The sequence below is a fragment of the Ptiloglossa arizonensis genome, unplaced genomic scaffold (assembly GCF_051014685.1).
Source record: "Ptiloglossa arizonensis isolate GNS036 unplaced genomic scaffold, iyPtiAriz1_principal scaffold0021, whole genome shotgun sequence".
Classification (NCBI taxonomy): domain Eukaryota; kingdom Metazoa; phylum Arthropoda; class Insecta; order Hymenoptera; family Colletidae; genus Ptiloglossa; species Ptiloglossa arizonensis.
In genome coordinates, this window is record NW_027478391.1 from 473,098 (window position 1) to 495,567 (window position 22,470).

Sequence of the window (22,470 nt, forward strand, 5' to 3'; positions counted from 1 at the left end):
CGGAGAATCGGAGAAATAAATGGAGAAACGAAGAAATAGACCGAGAAACGGAGAAATAAACGGAGAAACGAAGAAATAAACGGAGAAACGAGCAAAGAAACGGAGAAATGAAGAAAGAAGCGGAGAAAGAAACGGAGAAACGAAGAAAGAAACGGAGAGAACGAGAAAGAAACGGAGTAGCGAAGAAAGAAACGACGAAACGAAGAAAGAAACGGAGAAATAAATGGAGAAACGAGGAAATAAACCGAGCAACGGATAAAGAAACGGAGAATCGAAGAAACGATAAAAGAAACGGAGAAGAACGAAGAAAGAAACGGAGAAACGAAGAAAGAAACGGAGAATCGAAGAAAGAAACGGAGAATCGAAGAAAGAAACGTAGTAACGAAGAAAGAAACGAAGAAACGAAGAAAGAAACGGAGAAATAAATGGAGAAACGAAGAAATAAACCGAGAAACGGAAAAAGAAACGGAGAAACGAACAAAGAAACAGAGAAACGAACAAAGAAACGGAGAAACGAACAAGGAAACGGAGAAACGAAGAAAGAAACGGAGAAACGGAGAAAGAAACGGAGAAACGAAGAGAGAAACGGAGAAACGAAGAAAGAAACGGAGAAACGAAGAAAGAAACGGAGAAAAGAAGAAAGAAACGGAGAAACGAAGAAAGAAACGGACAAACGAAGAAAGAAACGGACAAACGAAGAAATAAACGGAAACGGAGAAACGAACAAAGAAACGGAGAAACGAACAAAGAAACGGAGGAACGAACAAAGAAACGGAGAAACGGAGAAGTAAATGGAGAAACGAAGAAATGAAAGCAGAACGGAAGAAAGAAACGGTGAAACGAACAAAGAAACGTAGAAACGAACAATGAAACGGAGAAAGGAAGAAAGAAACGGAGAAAGGGAGAAATAATGGAGAAACGGAGAAACGAAGAAAGAAACGGAGAAACGAAGAAAGAAACGGAGAAACGTTCAAAGAAACGGAGAAAAGGAGAAACAAATGGAGAAACGAAGAAACAAACAGAGAAACGAACAAAGAAACGGACAAACGAAGAAAGAAACGGGGAAACGGAGATAGAAACGCAGAAACGAAGAAAGAAACGAGAAACGATGAAAGAAGCGGAGTAGCGAAGAAAGAAACGACGAAACGAAGAAAGAAACGGAGAAATAAATGAGAAACGAGGAAATAACCGAGCAACGGATAAAGAAACGGAGAATCGAAGAAACGTTAAAAGAAACGGAGAAACGAAGAAAGAAACGGAGAAACGAAGAAAGAAACGGAGAATCGAAGAAAGAAACGGAGAATCGAAGAAAGAAACGGAGTAACGAAGAAAGAAACGACAAACGAAGAAAGAAACGGAGAAATAAATGGAGAAACGAAGAAATAAACCGAGAAACCGGAAAAAGAAACGGAGAAACGAACAAAGAAACGGAGAAACGAACAAAGAAACGGAGAAACGAACAAGGAAACGGAGAAACGAAGAAAGAAACGGAGAAACGGAGAAAGAAACGGAGAAACGAAGAGAGAAACGGAGAAACGAAGAACGAAACGGAGAAACGAAGAAAGAAACGGAGAAAAGAAGAAAGAAACGGAGATACGAACAAAGAAACGGAGAAACGAACAAAGAAACGGAGAATGAATAAAGAAACGGAGAAACGAAGAAAGAAACGGAGAATCGAAGAAAGAAACGGAGAAAAGAAGAAAGAAACGGAGATACGAACAAAGAAACGGAGAAACGATCAAAGAAACGGAGAAACGAAGAAAGAAACGGAGAAACGGAGAAATAACTGGAGAAACGAAGAAATAAACGGAGAAACGAAGAAAGAAACGGAGAAACGAAGAAAGAAACGGAGAAACGAAGAAAGAAACGGACAAACGAAGAAATAAACGGAGAAACGAACAAAGAAACGGAGAAACGAACAAAGAAACGGAGAAACGAACAAAGAAACGGAGAAACGGAGAAATAAATGGAGAAACGAAGAAATGAACGGAGAAACGAAGAAAGAAACGGTGAAACGAACAAAGAAACGGAGAAACGAACAAAGAAACGGAGAAATAAATGGAGAAACGAGGAAATAAACCGAGCAACGGATAAAGAAACGGAGAATCGAAGAAACGATAAAAGAAACGGAGAAACGAAGAAAGAAACGGAGAAACGAAGAAAGAAACGGAGAAACGAAGAAAGAAACGGAGAAAAGAAGAAAGAAACGGAGAAAAGAAGAAAGAAACGGAGATACGAACAAAGAAACGGAGAAACGAACAAAGAAACGGAGAATGAATAAAGAAACGGAGAAACGAAGAAAGAAACGGAGAATCGAAGAAAGAACGGAGAAAAGAAGAAAGAAACGGAGATACGAACAAAGAAACGGAGAAACGAACAAAGAAACGGAGAAACGAAGAAAGAATCGGAGAAACGGAGAAATAACTGGAGAAACGAAGAAATAAACGGAGAAACGAAGAAAGAAACGGAGAAACGAAGAAAGAAACGGAGAAACGAAGAAAGAAACAGAGAAACGAAGAAAGAAACGGACCAACGAAGAAATAAACGGAGAGACGAACAAAGAAACGGAGAAACGAACAAAGAAACGGAGGAACGAACAAAGAAACGGAGAAACGGAGAAAGAAACGGAGAAACGAAGAAAGAAACGGAGAAAAGAAGAAAGAAACGGAGAAAAGAAGAAAGAAACGGAGATACGAACAAAGAAACGGAGAAACGAACAAAGAAACGGAGAATGAATAAAGAAACGGAGAAACGAAGAAAGAAACGGAGAATCGAAGAAAGAACGGAGAAAAGAAGAAAGAAACGGAGATACGAACAAAGAAACGGAGAAACGAACAAAGAAACGGAGAAACGAAGAAAGAATCGGAGAAACGGAGAAATAACTGGAGAAACGAAGAAATAAACGGAGAAACGAAGAAAGAAACGGAGAAACGAAGAAAGAAACGGAGAAACGAAGAAAGAAACAGAGAAACGAAGAAAGAAACGGACCAACGAAGAAATAAACGGAGAAACGAACAAAGAAACGGAGAAACGAACAAAGAAACGGAGGAACGAACAAAGAAACGGAGAAACGGAGAAATAAATGGAGAAACGAAGAAATGAACGGAGAAACGAAGAAAGAAACGGTGAAACGAACAAAGAAACGTAGAAACGAACAATGAAACGGAGAAAGGAAGAAAGAAACGGAGAAAGGGAGAAATAAATGGAGAAACGGAGAAATAAACGGAGAAACGAAGAAAGAAACGGTGAAACGAAGAAAGAAACGGAGAAACGGAGAAAGAAACGGAGAAACGAAGAGAGAAACGGAGAAACGAAGAAAGAAACGGAGAAACGGAGAAAGAAACGGAGAAAAGAAGAAAGAAACGGAGATACGAACAAAGAAACGGAGATACGAACAAAGAAACGGAGAATGAATAAAGAAACGGAGAAACGAAGAAAGAAACGGAGAATCGAAGAAAGAAACGGAGAAAAGAAGAAAGAAACGGAGATACGAACGAAGAAACGGAGAAACGAACAAAGAAACGGAGAAACGAACAAAGAAACGGAGAAATAAATGGAGAAACGAGGAAATAAACCGAGCAACGGATAAAGAAACGGAGAATCGAAGAAACGATAAAAGAAACGGAGAAACGAAGAAAGAAACGGAGAAACGAAGAAAGAAACGGAGAATCGAAGAAAGAAACGGAGAAACGAAGAAAGAAACGGACAAACGAAGAAAGAAACGGGGAAACGGAGAAAGAAACGGAGAAACGAAGAAAGAAACGGAGAAACGAAGAAAGAAACGGAGTAGCGAAGAAAGAAACGACGAAACAAAGAAAGAAACGGAGAAATAAATGGAGAAACGAGGAAATAAACCGAGCAACGGATAAAGAAACGGAGAATCGAAGAAACGATAAAAGAAACGGAGAAACGAAGAAAGAAACGGAGAAACGAAGAAAGAAACGGAGAATCGTAGAAAGAAACGGAGAATCGAAGAAAGAAACGGAGTAACGAAGAAAGAAACGAACAAACGAAGAAAGAAACGGAGAAATAAATGGAGAAACGAAGAAATAAACCGACAAACGGAAAAAGAAACGGAGAAACGAACAAAGAAACGGAGAAACGAACAAAGAAACGGAGAAACGAACAAGGAAACGGAGAAACGAAGAAAGAAACGGAGAAAAGAAGAAAGAAACGGAGATACGAACAAAGAAACGGAGAAACGAACAAAGAAACGGAGAAACGAAGAAAGAAACGGAGAAACGGAGAAATAACTGGAGAAACGAAGAAATAAACGGAGAAACGAAGAAAGAAACGGAGAAACGAAGAAAGAAACGGAGAAACGAAGAAAGAAACGGACAAACCAAGAAATAAACGGAGAAACGAACAAAGAAACGGAGAAACGAACAAAGAAACGGAGAAACGAACAAAGAAACGGAGAAACGAACAAAGAAACGGAGAAACGGAGAAATAAATGGAGAAACGAAGAAACGAACGGAGAAACGAAGAAAGAAACGGTGAAACGAACAAAGAAACGGAGAAACGAAAAAAAAACGGAGAAACGATCAATGAAACGGAGAAACGAAGAAAGAAACGGAGAAACGATCAAAGAAACGGAGAAAAGGAGAAACAAATGGAGAAACGAAGAAACAAACAGAGAAACGAAGAAAGAAACGGACAAACGAAGAAAGAAACGGGGAAACGGAGAGAGAAACGGAGAAACGAAGAAAGAAACGGAGAAACGAAGAAAGAAATGGAGTAGCGAAGAAAGAAACGACGAAACGAAGAAAGAAACGGAGAAATAAATGGAAAACGAGGAAATAAACCGAGCAACGGATAAAGAAACGGAGAATCGAAGAAGCGATAAAAGAAACGGAGAAACGAAGAAAGAAACGGAGAAACGAAGAAAGAAACAGAGAAACGAAGAAAGAAACGGACAAACGAAGAAATAAACGGAGAAACGAACAAAGAAACGGAGAAACGAACAAAGAAACGGAGAAACGAAGAAAGAAACAGAGAAACGAAGAAAGAAACGGACTAACGAAGAAATAAACGGAGAAACGAACAAAGAAACGGAGAAACGAACGAAGAAACGGAGGAACGAACAAAGAAACGGAGAAACGGAGAAATAAATGGAGAAACGAAGAAATGAACGGAGAAACGAAGAAAGAAACGGAGAAACGGAGAAAGAAACGGCGAAACGAAGAGAGAAACGAAGAAACGAAGAAAGAAACGGAGAAACGAAGAAAGAACCGGAAAAAAGGAGAAACAAATGGAGAAACGAAGAAACAAGCAGAGAAACGAACAAAGAAACGGACAAACGAAGAAAGAAACAGGGAAACGGAGAAAGAAACGGAGAAACGAAGAAAGAAACGGAGAAACGAAGAAAGAAACGGAGTAGCGAAGAAAGAAACGACGAAACGAAGAAAGAAACGGAGAAATAAATGGAGAAACGAGGAAATAAACCGAGCAACGGATAAAGAAACGGAGAATCGAAGAAACGATAAAAGAAACGGAGAAACGAAGAAAGAAACGGAGAAACAAAGAAAGAAACGGAGAAACGAAGAAAGAAACGGAGAAAAGAAGAAAGAAACGGAGATACGAACAAAGAAACGGAGAAACGAACAAAGAAACGGAGAATGAGTAAAGAAACGGAGAAACGAAGAAAGAAACGGAGAATCGAAGAAAGAAACGGAGAAAAGAAGAAAGAAACGGAGATACGAACAAAGAAACGGAGAAACGAACAAAGAAACGGAGAAACGAAGAAAGAAACGGAGAAACGGAGAAATAACTGGAGAAACGAAGAAATAAACGGAGAAACGAAGAAAGAAACGGAGAAACGAAAAAAGAGACGGAGAAACGAAGAAAGAAACGGACAAACGAAGAAATAAACGGAGAAACGAACAAAGAAACGGAGAAACGAACAAAGAAACGGAGAAACGAACAAAGAAACGGAGAAACGAACAAAGAAACGGAGAAACGAACAAAGAAACGGAGAAACGAAGAAAGAAACGGAGAAACGGAGAAAGAAACGGCGAAACGAAGAGAGAAACGAAGAAACGAAGAAAGAAACGGAGAAACGAAGAAAGAAACGGAGAAAAGAAGAAAGAAACGGAGATACGAACAAAGAAACGGAGAAACGAACAAAGAAACGGAGAATGAATAAAGAAACGGAGAAACGAAGAAAGAAACGGAGAATCGAAGAAAGAAACGGAGAAAAGAAGAAAGAAACGGAGATACGAACAAAGAAACGGAGAAACGAACAAAGAAACGGAGAAACGAAGAAAGAAACGGAGAAACGGAGAAATAACTGGAGAAACGAAGAAATAAACGGAGAAACGAAGAAAGAAACGGAGAAACGAAGAAAGAAACGGAGAAACGAAGAAAGAAACGGAGAAACGAAGAAATAAACGGAGAAACGAAGAAAGAAACGAAGAAACGAAGAAACGAACAAAGAAACGGAGAAACGAAGAAAGAAACGGAGAAACGAACAATGAATCGCAGAAACGAAGAATGAAACGGAGAAACGAAGAAATAAACGGAGAAATGAAGAAAGAAACGGAGAAACAAAGAAAGAAACGGAGAAACGAACAAAGAAACGGAGAAACGAAGAAAGAAACGGAGAAACGAAGAAAGAAACGGAGAAACGAAGTAAGAAACGGTGAAACGAAGAAAGAAACGGAGAAATAAATGGAGAAACGAACAAAGAAACGGAGAAACGAAGAAAGAGACGGAGAAACGAACAAAGAAACGGAGAAACGAACAAAGAAACGGAGAAACGAAGAAAGAAACGGAGAAACGATAAAAGAAACGGAGAAAAGGAGAAACAAACAGAGAAACGAACAAAGAGACGGACAAACGAAGAAAGAAACGGAGAAACGGAGAAAGAAACGGAGAAACGAAGAAAGAAACGGAGAAACGAAGAAAGAAACGGAGTAACGAAGAAAGAAACGAAGAAACGAAGAAAGAAACGGAGAAATAAATGGAGAAACGAAGAAATAAACCGAGACACGAAGAAATAAACGGAGTAACGAAGAAAGAAACGAAGAAACGAAGAAAGAAACGGAGAAATAAATGGAGAAACGAGGAAATAAACCGAGCAACGGAGAAAGAAACGGAGAAACGAACAAAGAAACGGGGAAACGAAGAATGAAACGGAGAAACGAAGAAATAAACGGAGAAACGAAGAAAGCAAAGGAGAAACGAAGAAAGAAACGGAGAAATGAAGAAAGAAACGGAGAAACGAACAAAGAAACGGAGAAACGAACAAAGAAACGGAGAAACGAACAAAGAAACGGAGAAACGAAGAAAGAAACGGAGAAACGAAGAAAGAAACGGAGAAGAGAACAAATAAATGGAGAAACGAAGAAATAAACGGAAAAACGAAGAAACAAACGGAGAAACGAACAAAGAAACGGAGAAACAAACAAAGAAACGGAGAAACTAAGAAAGAATGGGAGTAACGAACAAAGAAACGGGGAAACGAACAAAGAAACGCAGAAACGGAGAAATAAATGGAGAAACGAAGAAATAAACCGAGAAACGGAGGAAGAAACGGAGAAACGAAGAAAGAAACAGAGAAACGAAGAAAGAAACGCAGAAACGAACAAAGAAACGGAGAAACGAACAAAGAAACGGAGAAACGAACAAAGAAACGGAGATACGAAGAAAGAAACGGAGAAAAGAAGAAAGAAACGGAGATACGAACAAAGAAACGGAGATACGAACAAAGAAACGGAGAATGAATAAAGAAACGGAGAAACGAAGAAAGAAACGGAGAATCGAAGAAAGAAACGGAGAAAAGAAGAAAGAAACGGAGATACGAACGAAGAAACGGAGAAACGAACAAAGAAACGGAGAAACGAACAAAGAAACGGAGAAATAAATGGAGAAACGAGGAAATAAACCGAGCAACGGATAAAGAAACGGAGAATCGAAGAAACGATAAAAGAAACGGAGAAACGAAGAAAGAAACGGAGAAACGAAGAAAGAAACGGAGAATCGAAGAAAGAAACGGAGAAACGAAGAAAGAAACGGACAAACGAAGAAAGAAACGGGGAAACGGAGAAAGAAACGGAGAAACGAAGAAAGAAACGGAGAAACGAAGAAAGAAACGGAGTAGCGAAGAAAGAAACGACGAAACAAAGAAAGAAACGGAGAAATAAATGGAGAAACGAGGAAATAAACCGAGCAACGGATAAAGAAACGGAGAATCGAAGAAACGATAAAAGAAACGGAGAAACGAAGAAAGAAACGGAGAAACGAAGAAAGAAACGGAGAATCGTAGAAAGAAACGGAGAATCGAAGAAAGAAACGGAGTAACGAAGAAAGAAACGAACAAACGAAGAAAGAAACGGAGAAATAAATGGAGAAACGAAGAAATAAACCGACAAACGGAAAAAGAAACGGAGAAACGAACAAAGAAACGGAGAAACGAACAAAGAAACGGAGAAACGAACAAGGAAACGGAGAAACGAAGAAAGAAACGGAGAAAAGAAGAAAGAAACGGAGATACGAACAAAGAAACGGAGAAACGAACAAAGAAACGGAGAAACGAAGAAAGAAACGGAGAAACGGAGAAATAACTGGAGAAACGAAGAAATAAACGGAGAAACGAAGAAAGAAACGGAGAAACGAAGAAAGAAACGGAGAAACGAAGAAAGAAACGGACAAACCAAGAAATAAACGGAGAAACGAACAAAGAAACGGAGAAACGAACAAAGAAACGGAGAAACGAACAAAGAAACGGAGAAACGAACAAAGAAACGGAGAAACGGAGAAATAAATGGAGAAACGAAGAAACGAACGGAGAAACGAAGAAAGAAACGGTGAAACGAACAAAGAAACGGAGAAACGAAAAAAAAACGGAGAAACGATCAATGAAACGGAGAAACGAAGAAAGAAACGGAGAAACGATCAAAGAAACGGAGAAAAGGAGAAACAAATGGAGAAACGAAGAAACAAACAGAGAAACGAAGAAAGAAACGGACAAACGAAGAAAGAAACGGGGAAACGGAGAGAGAAACGGAGAAACGAAGAAAGAAACGGAGAAACGAAGAAAGAAATGGAGTAGCGAAGAAAGAAACGACGAAACGAAGAAAGAAACGGAGAAATAAATGGAAAACGAGGAAATAAACCGAGCAACGGATAAAGAAACGGAGAATCGAAGAAGCGATAAAAGAAACGGAGAAACGAAGAAAGAAACGGAGAAACGAAGAAAGAAACAGAGAAACGAAGAAAGAAACGGACAAACGAAGAAATAAACGGAGAAACGAACAAAGAAACGGAGAAACGAACAAAGAAACGGAGAAACGAAGAAAGAAACAGAGAAACGAAGAAAGAAACGGACTAACGAAGAAATAAACGGAGAAACGAACAAAGAAACGGAGAAACGAACGAAGAAACGGAGGAACGAACAAAGAAACGGAGAAACGGAGAAATAAATGGAGAAACGAAGAAATGAACGGAGAAACGAAGAAAGAAACGGAGAAACGGAGAAAGAAACGGCGAAACGAAGAGAGAAACGAAGAAACGAAGAAAGAAACGGAGAAACGAAGAAAGAACCGGAAAAAAGGAGAAACAAATGGAGAAACGAAGAAACAAGCAGAGAAACGAACAAAGAAACGGACAAACGAAGAAAGAAACAGGGAAACGGAGAAAGAAACGGAGAAACGAAGAAAGAAACGGAGAAACGAAGAAAGAAACGGAGTAGCGAAGAAAGAAACGACGAAACGAAGAAAGAAACGGAGAAATAAATGGAGAAACGAGGAAATAAACCGAGCAACGGATAAAGAAACGGAGAATCGAAGAAACGATAAAAGAAACGGAGAAACGAAGAAAGAAACGGAGAAACAAAGAAAGAAACGGAGAAACGAAGAAAGAAACGGAGAAAAGAAGAAAGAAACGGAGATACGAACAAAGAAACGGAGAAACGAACAAAGAAACGGAGAATGAGTAAAGAAACGGAGAAACGAAGAAAGAAACGGAGAATCGAAGAAAGAAACGGAGAAAAGAAGAAAGAAACGGAGATACGAACAAAGAAACGGAGAAACGAACAAAGAAACGGAGAAACGAAGAAAGAAACGGAGAAACGGAGAAATAACTGGAGAAACGAAGAAATAAACGGAGAAACGAAGAAAGAAACGGAGAAACGAAAAAAGAGACGGAGAAACGAAGAAAGAAACGGACAAACGAAGAAATAAACGGAGAAACGAACAAAGAAACGGAGAAACGAACAAAGAAACGGAGAAACGAACAAAGAAACGGAGAAACGAACAAAGAAACGGAGAAACGAACAAAGAAACGGAGAAACGAAGAAAGAAACGGAGAAACGGAGAAAGAAACGGCGAAACGAAGAGAGAAACGAAGAAACGAAGAAAGAAACGGAGAAACGAAGAAAGAAACGGAGAAAAGAAGAAAGAAACGGAGATACGAACAAAGAAACGGAGAAACGAACAAAGAAACGGAGAATGAATAAAGAAACGGAGAAACGAAGAAAGAAACGGAGAATCGAAGAAAGAAACCGAGAAAAGAAGAAAGAAACGGAGATACGAACAAAGAAACGGAGAAACGAACAAAGAAACGGAGAAACGAAGAAAGAAACGGAGAAACGGAGAAATAACTGGAGAAACGAAGAAATAAACGGAGAAACGAAGAAAGAAACGGAGAAACGAAGAAAGAAACGGAGAAACGAAGAAAGAAACGGAGAAACGAAGAAATAAACGGAGAAACGAAGAAAGAAACGAAGAAACGAAGAAACGAACAAAGAAACGGAGAAACGAAGAAAGAAACGGAGAAACGAACAATGAATCGCAGAAACGAAGAATGAAACGGAGAAACGAAGAAATAAACGGAGAAATGAAGAAAGAAACGGAGAAACAAAGAAAGAAACGGAGAAACGAACAAAGAAACGGAGAAACGAAGAAAGAAACGGAGAAACGAAGAAAGAAACGGAGAAACGAAGTAAGAAACGGTGAAACGAAGAAAGAAACGGAGAAATAAATGGAGAAACGAACAAAGAAACGGAGAAACGAAGAAAGAGACGGAGAAACGAACAAAGAAACGGAGAAACGAACAAAGAAACGGAGAAACGAAGAAAGAAACGGAGAAACGATAAAAGAAACGGAGAAAAGGAGAAACAAACAGAGAAACGAACAAAGAGACGGACAAACGAAGAAAGAAACGGAGAAACGGAGAAAGAAACGGAGAAACGAAGAAAGAAACGGAGAAACGAAGAAAGAAACGGAGTAACGAAGAAAGAAACGAAGAAACGAAGAAAGAAACGGAGAAATAAATGGAGAAACGAAGAAATAAACCGAGACACGAAGAAATAAACGGAGTAACGAAGAAAGAAACGAAGAAACGAAGAAAGAAACGGAGAAATAAATGGAGAAACGAGGAAATAAACCGAGCAACGGAGAAAGAAACGGAGAAACGAACAAAGAAACGGGGAAACGAAGAATGAAACGGAGAAACGAAGAAATAAACGGAGAAACGAAGAAAGCAAAGGAGAAACGAAGAAAGAAACGGAGAAATGAAGAAAGAAACGGAGAAACGAACAAAGAAACGGAGAAACGAACAAAGAAACGGAGAAACGAACAAAGAAACGGAGAAACGAAGAAAGAAACGGAGAAACGAAGAAAGAAACGGAGAAGAGAACAAATAAATGGAGAAACGAAGAAATAAACGGAAAAACGAAGAAACAAACGGAGAAACGAACAAAGAAACGGAGAAACAAACAAAGAAACGGAGAAACTAAGAAAGAATGGGAGTAACGAACAAAGAAACGGGGAAACGAACAAAGAAACGCAGAAACGGAGAAATAAATGGAGAAACGAAGAAATAAACCGAGAAACGGAGGAAGAAACGGAGAAACGAAGAAAGAAACAGAGAAACGAAGAAAGAAACGCAGAAACGAACAAAGAAACGGAGAAACGAACAAAGAAACGGAGAAACGAACAAAGAAACGGAGATACGAAGAAAGAAACGGAGAAACGAACAAAGAAACGGAGAAACGAACAAAGAAACGGAGAAACGAACAAAGAAACGGAGAAACGAACAAAGAAACGGAGAAACGAACAAAGAAACGGAGAAACGAACAAAGAAACGTTTCTCCGTTTCTCTGTTTCTCGGTTTCCCCGTTTCTCCGTTTCTCGGTTTCTCCGTTTTTCGGTTTCTCCGTTTCTCCGTTTCTCGGTTTCTCCGTTTCGTGGTTTCTCCGATTCTCGGTTTCTCCGATTCTCCGTTTCTCCGTTTCTGGGTTTCTCCGTTTCTCGGTTTCTCTGTTTCTCCGTCTCTCGGTTTCTCCGTTTCTCGGTTTCTCCGTTTCTCCGTTTCTCGGTTTTTCCATTTCTCCGTTTCTTCGTTTCACCGTTTTCTGTTCGTTTCTCCATTTATTTCTCCGATTCTCCGTTTCATTCATCGTTTCTCCATTTATTTCTCCGTTTCTCCGTTTCTTTCTTCGTTTCTCCGTTTCTTTCTTCGTTTCTCCATTTCTTTGTTCGTGTCCCCATTTATTTCTCCGTTTCGCAGTTTATTTCTTCGTTTCTCCGTTTCGTTGTTCGTTTCTTCGATTCTTTGTTCGTTTCTCCGTTTCTTTGTTTCTTTGTTCGTTTCTCCGTTTCTTTCATCGTTTCTCCGTTTCTTTCATCGTTTCTCCGTTTCATTGTTCGTTTCTCCGCTTCTTTCTTCTTTTCTCCGTTTCTTTCTTCGTTTCTCTGTTTCTTTCTTTGTTTCTTCGTTTCTTTCTTCGTTTCTCCGTTTCTTTCTTCGTTTCTCCGTTTGTTTCTTCGTTTCTCCATTTATTTCTTCGTTTCTCCGTTTCTCGGTTTCTCCGTTTCTTGGTTTCTCCGATTCTCGGTTTCTCCGATTCTCCGTTTCTCCGTTTCTGGGTTTCTCCGTTTCTCGGTTTCTCTGTTTCTCCGTTTCTCCGTTTCTCCGTTTCTCGGTTTATCCGTTTCTCCGTTTCTCCGTTTCTTCGTATCTTCGTTTCTCCGTTTCTCGGTTTCTCCGTTTCTCCGTCTCTCGGTTTATCCGTTTCTCGGTTTCTCCGTTTCTCCGTATCTCGGTTTTTCCATTTCTCCGTTTCTCCGTTTCACCGTTTTCTGTTAGTTTCTCCATTTATTTCTCCGATTCTCCGTTTCATTCATCGTTTCTCCATTTATTTCTCCGATTCTCCGTTTCTTTCTTCGTTTCTCCGTTTCTTTCTTCGCTTCTCCGTTTCTTTCTTCGTTTCTCCGTTTCTTTCTTCGTTTCTCCGTTAGTTCCTTCGTTTCTTCGTTTCTCCGTTTCTCCGTTTCTCCGTTTCTCCGTTTCTCCGTTTCTCCGTTTCTCCGTTTCTCCGTTTCTCCGTTTCTCCGTTTCTCCGTTTCTTCGTTTCTCCGTTCCTCCGTTTCTCCGGTGCTCCGTTTCTCGGTTTCTCCGTTTCTCGGTTTCTCTGTTTCTCCGTTTCTCCGTTTCTCCGTTTCTCCGTTTCTCCGTTTCTCGGTTTCTCAGTTTCTCCGTTTCTCCGTTTCTCCGTTTCTCCGTTTCACCGTTTCTTTGTTCGTTCCTCCGTTTCTTTCTCCGTTTCTCCGTTTCTCCGTTTCTCCGTTTCTCCGTTTCTCCGTTTCTCCGTTTCTCCGTTTCTCCGTTTCTCCGTTTCTCCGTTTCTCCGTTCCTCCGTTTCTCCGTTTCTCCGTTTCTCCGTTTCTCCGTTTCTCCGTTTCTCCGTTTCTCCGTTTCTCCGTTTCTTCGTTTCTCCGTTGCTCCGTTGCTCCGTTGCTCCGTTTCTCCGTTTCTCCGTTTCTCCGTTTCTCCGTTTCTCCGTTTCTCCGTTTCTCCGTTTCTCCGTTTCTCCGTTTCTCCGTTTCTCCGTTTCTCCGTTTCTCCGTTTCTCCGTTTCTCCGTTTCTCCGTTTCTCCGTTTCTCCGTTTCTCCGTTTCTCCGTTTCTCCGTTTCTCCGTTTCTCCGTTTCTCCGTTTCTCCGTTTCTCCGTTTCTCCGTTTCTCCGTTTCTCCGTTTCTCCGTTTCTCCGTTTCTCCGTTTCTCCGTTTCTCCGTTTCTCCGTTTCTCCGTTTCTCCGTTTCTCCGTTTCTCCGTTTCTCCGTTTCTCCGTTTCTCCTTTTCTCCGTTTAGATTAAATGATTATAATAATTTTGATCGTACTTCAAAGTAAAGAGATGTTTCTTAAAGTTTTATAACATGGAAAGTAATAATTGTCTATGAGATATATCAATTTAACATTTGATTAATACTTGAAGAATCGAAATTTGTGGTATTTTCCTGATACCAAAGGTTGAAATTCAGGCATAAATTTTAGAAAATGTTTGATTTTGGGACTCTTGGTGTCAGTGTACGATATGCGAGGAAGTGGCACGGTTTCGCGGATTCTTAGAATTGACGTCAAATTCCAAGAATTTCCGCGAATCGAAATTTTGTTGTACTTTCGAACGAATTTCTGAATCATGGATCCCGATTTTCTTTGTATCAGGAGAACATGATAGTTGAGGACATATAGTTTTAAGTAGTTTTAGCAGTTTGATAGGATCGGGTTAAAGAAGTGGAAACAAATAATGGACAAAAATAAAGTATCTGCTGTCAGTGAAATTGATTTTATTTCAATACATCAATTGAACTTGTTGAAAGTACTGTACCGTAAAGTACTCTACTGTACCATAAAAATTACTATTCTAAACTCGCAGCCGATTAGCTCAGTACTACCCACGACGAATAATTACTGTTCGTCGCGAGTAATACCGATTACCAGGTCTCACCACGTGGAGGTTGCTGCGAGCGGAGACCCGGAGAGAGATAGATGGAATCAAAGTTCCATCGATCTCCCTCGACACCCGATACAAACGAAGATACTAAACCAAAGAGATGGAAGGAATCAATGTTCCTTCGATCTCCTCGTTTAGTTCTGCCAAGCAATTACATTATGGAAAAATTAGGCAAAATTGGAAAAGACGCGACACGAACCGTGCAGTTGGTCATACTAGGTCGGTCCCGTTTCCCCTCAGTGGGCCCGATTAAAGAGGAAATGCACGACGCCGTCCACTCATATAGAGTGCCCCGTTTCTCCCAACTCCGCGTCAGGAACCACGCAAAGCGTGGACCTGACTCACGGAGGATGACGAAGAGAGGGTCTTATGGCACAGGGCTTCCACAGGGACCGATGCGAACACCTGCCTCTGTGGTCGCAGCATGTTCTCTCTGGAAGCGGACGCACCAGAAGAGACGGCGATCGACCGTTCGGACCACCTACACGGCCGGTCACTTGCTTATGCAACAAGCAGTGATGACCGGGCTGAAGAACGAGGAAGCGAGCAAAAATAAGCTAAAGATTGGATATTTGCTTGACAGATAACAGATATTTGTACACGTTGGCCTTAAAATTAACTTATTCCAAGCTTAACTAAAGATCCCACGGCGGTTGCGACGATAGTGTCCTCTTCGTTCTTCGTTCTTTGTTCTTCGTTCTTCGTTCTTCGTTCTTCGTTCTTCGTTCTTCGTTCTTCGTTCTTCGTTCTTCGTTCTTCGTTCTTCGTTCTTCGTTCTTCGTTCTTCGTTCTTCGTTCTTCGTTCTTCGTTCTTCGTTCTCCGGTGTGCCTACCTAAGAGAAACCTAAAGTCAAGGCATGATAAAAAAATGATAGAAAATAGAAATGAAGTTGGTTAGTGATTAAATACAGTCATTCAGTAACAAAGGAAATAAAGGCAAGAATGACAAAAAAATAAACATGGAAAAACAAGTACAAAGTAAAATCAGAGAACAAATAAAATAAATTACAGAAAGAAACAATTAAAAACCAAAGAAAGGATTGAGAGAATGGTCGCCAGTACTGACCACCGCCTACCGGCGGCCAGTACCGGTTACCAAGGTGGGGGTCCCCCTTCCATAAACCTAAAACGAAGAGATCCATCCACCTCCGAGGCTCCAGGAAGAATGAAATTTTAAACAACCGGGGGCTCCTTATATACCCACCGTAAGGTCACTTACCGGTTCTTCCATTGTCTTTGTTCGACCTAATCGAAATTTTCGAAGGCGAACGGTTTCGGTTAATGTTTGTTCATTTCCGCGATTGTTATTAACATTTATGCATGTTCCCAATATTGATCGAACAATATGCATCTTATTTAGGTATCATAAATCATTAGTTAGTTTTCAGAAATTAATTGATTTCGAAAATGAAAGCAAAATATTGATATTCATATATTTCTCGACTTGCAACCTAAATTAATCTTTATAAGCAAATTATTCATTTACAATGCAAAAGAAAATGCATTTGGTAACATTCATATTCCCAACTTTTACAGTGCAAACCATTAATTAGTTTACAAATGTTAATTTTCATAAAAAATGGAGAAATATATGTATACCAAACTCTTCGTTAAATTTTCCGATAAAATTTAATTCACATACTGTAACATAAAAGTTCGTAACGTGGAAAAATGTTTCTAACAATCGCCTAGAGACATAAACGTTCGCTAAAGCAATTCGCCTTCCCAGATTTCGCAATATCTTGATGTTTGTTTATCATAATTATTAACAACCGTCGTAGGACCGTAGATTAAACAATTATTAACAATGTCCTAGTATAAATAATGGCTTAAAATATCATTTCGTTGAAATATTCTTTGTTCGCGATGGAATTGTTCTTATTGAGATCAAACCGACATTGTCAAGGCTGGAAATGTTTATCGATTCACAAACGTCTATCACGATGGTTTTTCTATCTAGAAAAGCGATTAATTGAATTTCGACGCTTTTACATCAAGAATACAGCTTCCACGTATAATCCGAAAATTATAAGAACGAAACAAATGTTAAATTAATGTATCTAATAAACAATTGTTACTTTTCATGCTTTGAAACATTAAGAAACACGTTAATACCTCGAATCTCGGTCAAAATTAATTGCTGTAGGCAAATCAATCATATTTAATGCATAAATAAGATGCATATTGTAAGATAAATGTTCGGAACATGTATAAATGTTAGTAACAATCGCGGAAATGAACAAACATTCACCGAAACCGTTCGTCTTCGCAGATTTTGCAATATCTCGATGTTTATTTATCATATTTATTAACAACCGTCATAGGACCATACTTTAGACAATTATTAACAATGTTCTAGTATAAATAATGGCTTGAAAGTCATTACTTTCTGGAAATATTTGTTAGATCGAACAAAGACAATCGAAGTAACCGTGCGATAAAATAAATGAATATTTCTCTACATATCGAAAAAATAGTTTGTATATATGCATGTATATTCCGAACGCTCAGTGACACACATATGTCACACGGCAATGAAGTGGGTTGCCATCTACTAGAGAATAGGTAAGCTACACTTAAGGTGAAAACACCTGGCGGAGAAACGCTCAAGTTTGTTGAGGAATTGTTGTTATTTCCACCAATAGATAGCGCCACATGCATAATTTACCGACATTACAGATAAGTATTTCCATTGCATGCATCACAAACAATAATTTCGATATGTAGAGAAATATTTATTTATTTTATCGCACGGTAGGGAATATTATACAAATGGGATTACATATCTTTAATGTCGGTAAATTTATGCTCGTGGCGCTATCTATTGGTGGAAATAAGAACAATTCCTCAACAAACTTGAGCGTTTCTCCGCCAGGTGTTTTCACACCTTAAGTGTAGGTTACCTATTCTCTAGTAGATGGCAACCCACTTCATTGCCGTGTGACATATGTGTGTCACTGAGCGTTCAGAATATATATTTGCATATATACAGACTATAATTTCGATATGTAGAGAAAAATTCATTTATTTTATCGCACGGTTACTTCGATTGTCTTTGTTCAATCTAACAAATATTTCCAGAAAGTGATGACTTTCAAGCCATTATTTATGCTAAAACAATGTTAATAATTGTTTAATCTACGGTCCCACGACGCTTGTTAATAATTATGATAAATAAACGTCAAGATATTGCTAAATTTGCGAAGGCGAACGGTTTCGGTGAATGTTTGTCCATTTCCGCGATTGTTAGTAACATTTATATGTGCTCCCAATATTAATTGAACAATGTGCATATTATTTATGCATCACAAATGATTAAGAAACTTATAGAAATTAATTTTGATCGAGCTCCGAAGTAAAGAGGTGTTTCTTAAAGTTTTAAAATATGGAAAGTAATAATTGTCTATTAGATATATCGATGTAACATTTGATTACTACTTGAGAAATCGAAATGCATACTTCCTTGGCGACAGTGTTCTCCTCATACCAAAGGATGAAATTCAGACATAAATTGTAGAAAATGTTCAATGTTGGGACTCTTGTTGTCAGAAGTATATGATATGCGAGGAAGTGCCACGATTTCGCGAATGAAAAATACTTCTATGAAAAATAATGTTTTAATCCATTATTTATACCAGGACATTGTTAATAATTTTTGATACCATGGTGCTACGACGGTTGTTAATAATTCTGATGAATGAACATCAAGATATTGCGAAATCTGCGAAGGGGAACGGTTTCAGTGAATTGTTGCTCATCCACGCGATTGTTATTAACATTTATGCATGTTTCGAACATTTATGTGAGAGAATGCATCTTAGTTATGCATTGTAAATTATTGATTTGCCTATAGAAATTAAATTTCATCGAGAATTGAAGTAAAACGTGGTATTCATATGTTTCTCGATTTTCGATCGAAATTAATATTTGTAAAGTAATTAATGACTTATAATGCACAAACAAGATGCACATTGTAATGTTAATATTCGGAACGTGCGTAAATGTTAATAACAATCACGGAAATGAAAAAACATTTACCAAAACCGTTCTTCTTCATAGATTTTGCAATATCTTGATGTTTATTTATCATAATCATTAACAACCGACGTTGGACCATAGTTTAAACAATTATTAACAATGTCCTAGTATAAATAATGGCTTAAAATATCATTTCGTTAAAATATTCTTTGTTCACGAAGGAATTTTTCGTTGAGATCCAACTGATATTCTCAATGTTACAGGTATCGATGATCGATTCACAAGTGTTCATCACGATAATTTTTCTATTTAGAAAAGCGATTAATTGAATTGTGACACTTTTAAGTAAAAAATGCAACTTATGCACGTATTGTGTAAATTATAAGAATTAAATAAATGTTAAATTAATGTACCAAATAGACAATTACTACTTTCTATGCATTAAATCTTTACGAAACACGTTTTCACTTCGAATCTCGATCAAAATCAATTTCTATAAGTTACTTAATCATTTGTAATGCATAGATAAGATGTACATTGTTCAATTAATATTGGGAGCACGCGAAAAAGTTAATAACAATCGCATATAGGAAGAAACATTCACAGAAACCGTTCGCCTTCGCAGATTTTGCAATATCTTGATGTTTATTTATCATAATTATTAATAACCGTCGTAGGACCGTAGTTTGAACAATTATTAACTATTTCCTAGTATAAATAATGGCTTAAAATATCATTTCGTTGAAATATTCTTTGTTCGCGAAGGAATTTTTCGCTGAGATCCAACTGACATTTTCAAGGCTACAGGTATCGATTATCGATTCACAAGTCTTCATCGCGATGATTTTTCTATCTAAAAAAGCGGTTAATTGAATTTCGGCACTTTTATGTAAAAAATACCACTTCTACGCGTATTGTGTATATTATAAGAATTAAACAAATGTTAAATTAATGTATTTAATGAACAATTGTTTCTTTCCATGCTTTAAAACTTTACGAAACACGTTTTAACATCGAGTCTCGATCAAAATCAATTTCTATAAGTTTCTTAATTAATTGCAATACATAAATAAGATGCACATTGTTCGATAAATATTGGAAACATGCATAAATGTTAGTAACAATCGCGGAAATGAACAAACATTCACCGAAACCGTTCGCCTTCGAAGATTTCGATTAGATCGAACAAAGACAATGGAAGAAACGGTAAGTCACCTTGGGGAGGGTATATAAGGAGCCCCCGGTTGTTTAAAATTTCATTGTTCCCGAAGCCTCCGAGGTGGACGCATCTCTTCGTTTTAGGTTTATGGAAGGGGGACCCCTCACCATGGTAACGGGTACTGGCCGCCGGTAAGCGGTGGTCAGTACTGGCGACCACACTCTCAATCCTTTCTTTTTTTTCTAACTGTTTCTTTGTCTAATTCATTTCATTTGTACTCTGATTTTAATTTCTACTTGTTTTGACATGTTTATTTTTTTCCACTAACCAAATTCATTTCTATTTTCTATTATGCCATGACTTTAGGTTTCTCTTAGGTTTCTCTTAGATACATTCTCTTAGATGTATCGGAAAACGAAGAACGAAGAACGAAGAGGACTGATGTATTGCATCCTCCGCGGGACTGTTAATTCTAAGTATAGACTAAGTTAGTTTTAAGGTTACCATGTACGAGTATCTGTGATCTGCCGAGCAATTATCCAATCTTTAACTTCTTTTTGCTCGCTTGCTCATATCTCAGTCCGGCCACCTCTGCTTGTTGCATAAGCAAGTGACCGGCCGTGGAGGTGGACCGAACGCTCGATCGCTGTCTCTTCTGGTGCGTCCGCTTTGAGAGAGAATATGCTGCGAACACAGGGGCAGGTGTTCGCACCGGTCCCTGCGGAAGTCCTTGTGCCACAAGACCCTCTCTTTGTCATCCTCCGTGAGTCAGGTCCACGCTTTGCGTGGTTCCTGACGCGGAGTTGGGAGAAACGGGGCACTCTATATGAGTGGACGGCGTCGTGCATTTCCTCTTTAATCGGGCCCACTGAGGGGAAACGGGACCGACCTAGTAGGAGCAACTCCACGGTTCGTGTCGCGTATTTCCCAATTTCGCCTAATTTTTCCATAATGTAATTGCTAGGCAGAATTAAACGAGGAGATCAAAGGAACATTGATTCCATCCATCTCTGCAGTTAGAATAAGTTAGTTTTAAGGCTGTGATCTGCCAAGCAATTATCCAATCTTTAGCTTAATTTTGCTCGCTTAATCGTTCCTCGGTCCGGTCACCACTGCTTCTTGTACAAGCAAGTGGCCGGCCGTGTAAGTAGTCCGAACGGTCTATCGCCGTCTCTTCCGGTGTGTCCGCTTCCAGAGGGGGCATGTTGCGACCACAGGAGCAGGCATTTTTGCCGATCCATGCGAAAGTCTCCAAAATAAGACCCTCTCGTCGTAAAGATGGAGAAACGGGGCACTCCTCTAGGGGAGTGGTAGGCGTCGTTCGTTTTCTCTGGAATCGGAACCACGGAGGGGAAACGGGATAGACCTAGTAGGACCAACTGCACGGTTAGTGTCGCGTCTTTCCCAATTTTGCCTAATTTTTCCATAATGTAATTGCTTGGCAGAACTAAACAAGGAGATCGAAGGAACATTGATTCTTTCCATCTCTTTCGTTCAGTATCTTCGTTTGTATGGCGTGTCGAGGTAGATCGATGGAACTTTGATTCCATCTATCTCTCTCCGGGTCTCCGCTAGCAGCAACCTCCACGTGGTGAGACCTGGTAATCGGTATTACTCGCGACGAAGTATCACTTACCGCGAGTAACGCCGAGCTAATTGGCTGCGAACTTAGAATAATTATTTAAGATGTGAGAACAAGTAGAAAACAAGATTTTTGTAAGGCGTGTGAGAGCGTGAAGACGTTAATGAAACCAATAACTGGAATAGCCTAGGGGAACAGTACACACACCATTGTAATCGGGCGAGTTTCTACTTTCAGATGCAACAGGAATATCTCGAGTTCGTCAATCCGTTCGCGAGATATGGGAGTTTGAAGTTAAGGAATGGTTGTGAATCCATCAAAATTTTCCCAATTCTGATGCTAGAAACGAATAACTGGAATGGCCTAGGGGAAAAGTACACACACCATTGTAATCGGTCGACTTTCTACTTTCAGATGCAACAGGAAATAATCGAGTTCGTCAATCCGTTCGCGAGATATGGGAGTTAGAAGTTAAGGAATGCTTGAGAAACCATCAAAATTTTCGGAAGTCTGATACTCGAAACCAATAACTACTATGATCTAGGGCAAAAATACACATACCGTTGTAATCGGGCGAGTTTCTGCTTTCAGATGCAACTGAAATTTCTCGAGTTCGTCAATCCGTTCGCGATATATGGGAGTTTGAAGTTAAGGAATGCTTGAGGAACCATCAAAATTTTCGAAAGTCTGATGCGCGAAAGCAATAACTACAAAGGCCTAGGGGAAAAATACACATACCGATGTAATCGGGCGAGTTTCTACTTTCACATGCAACAGGAATTTCTCGAGTTCGTCAATCCGTTCGCGAGATGTGGGAGTTTGAAGTTAAGGAATGGTTGAGAAACGATCAAAATTTTCCCAAGTCTGATACTCGAAACCAATAACTACAAAGGCCTACGGAAAAAATACACATACCTTTGTAATCGGTCGACTTTCTACTTTCAGATGCAACAGGAAATAATCGAGTTCGTCAATCCGTTCGCGATATATGGGAATTTGAAGTTAAGGAATGC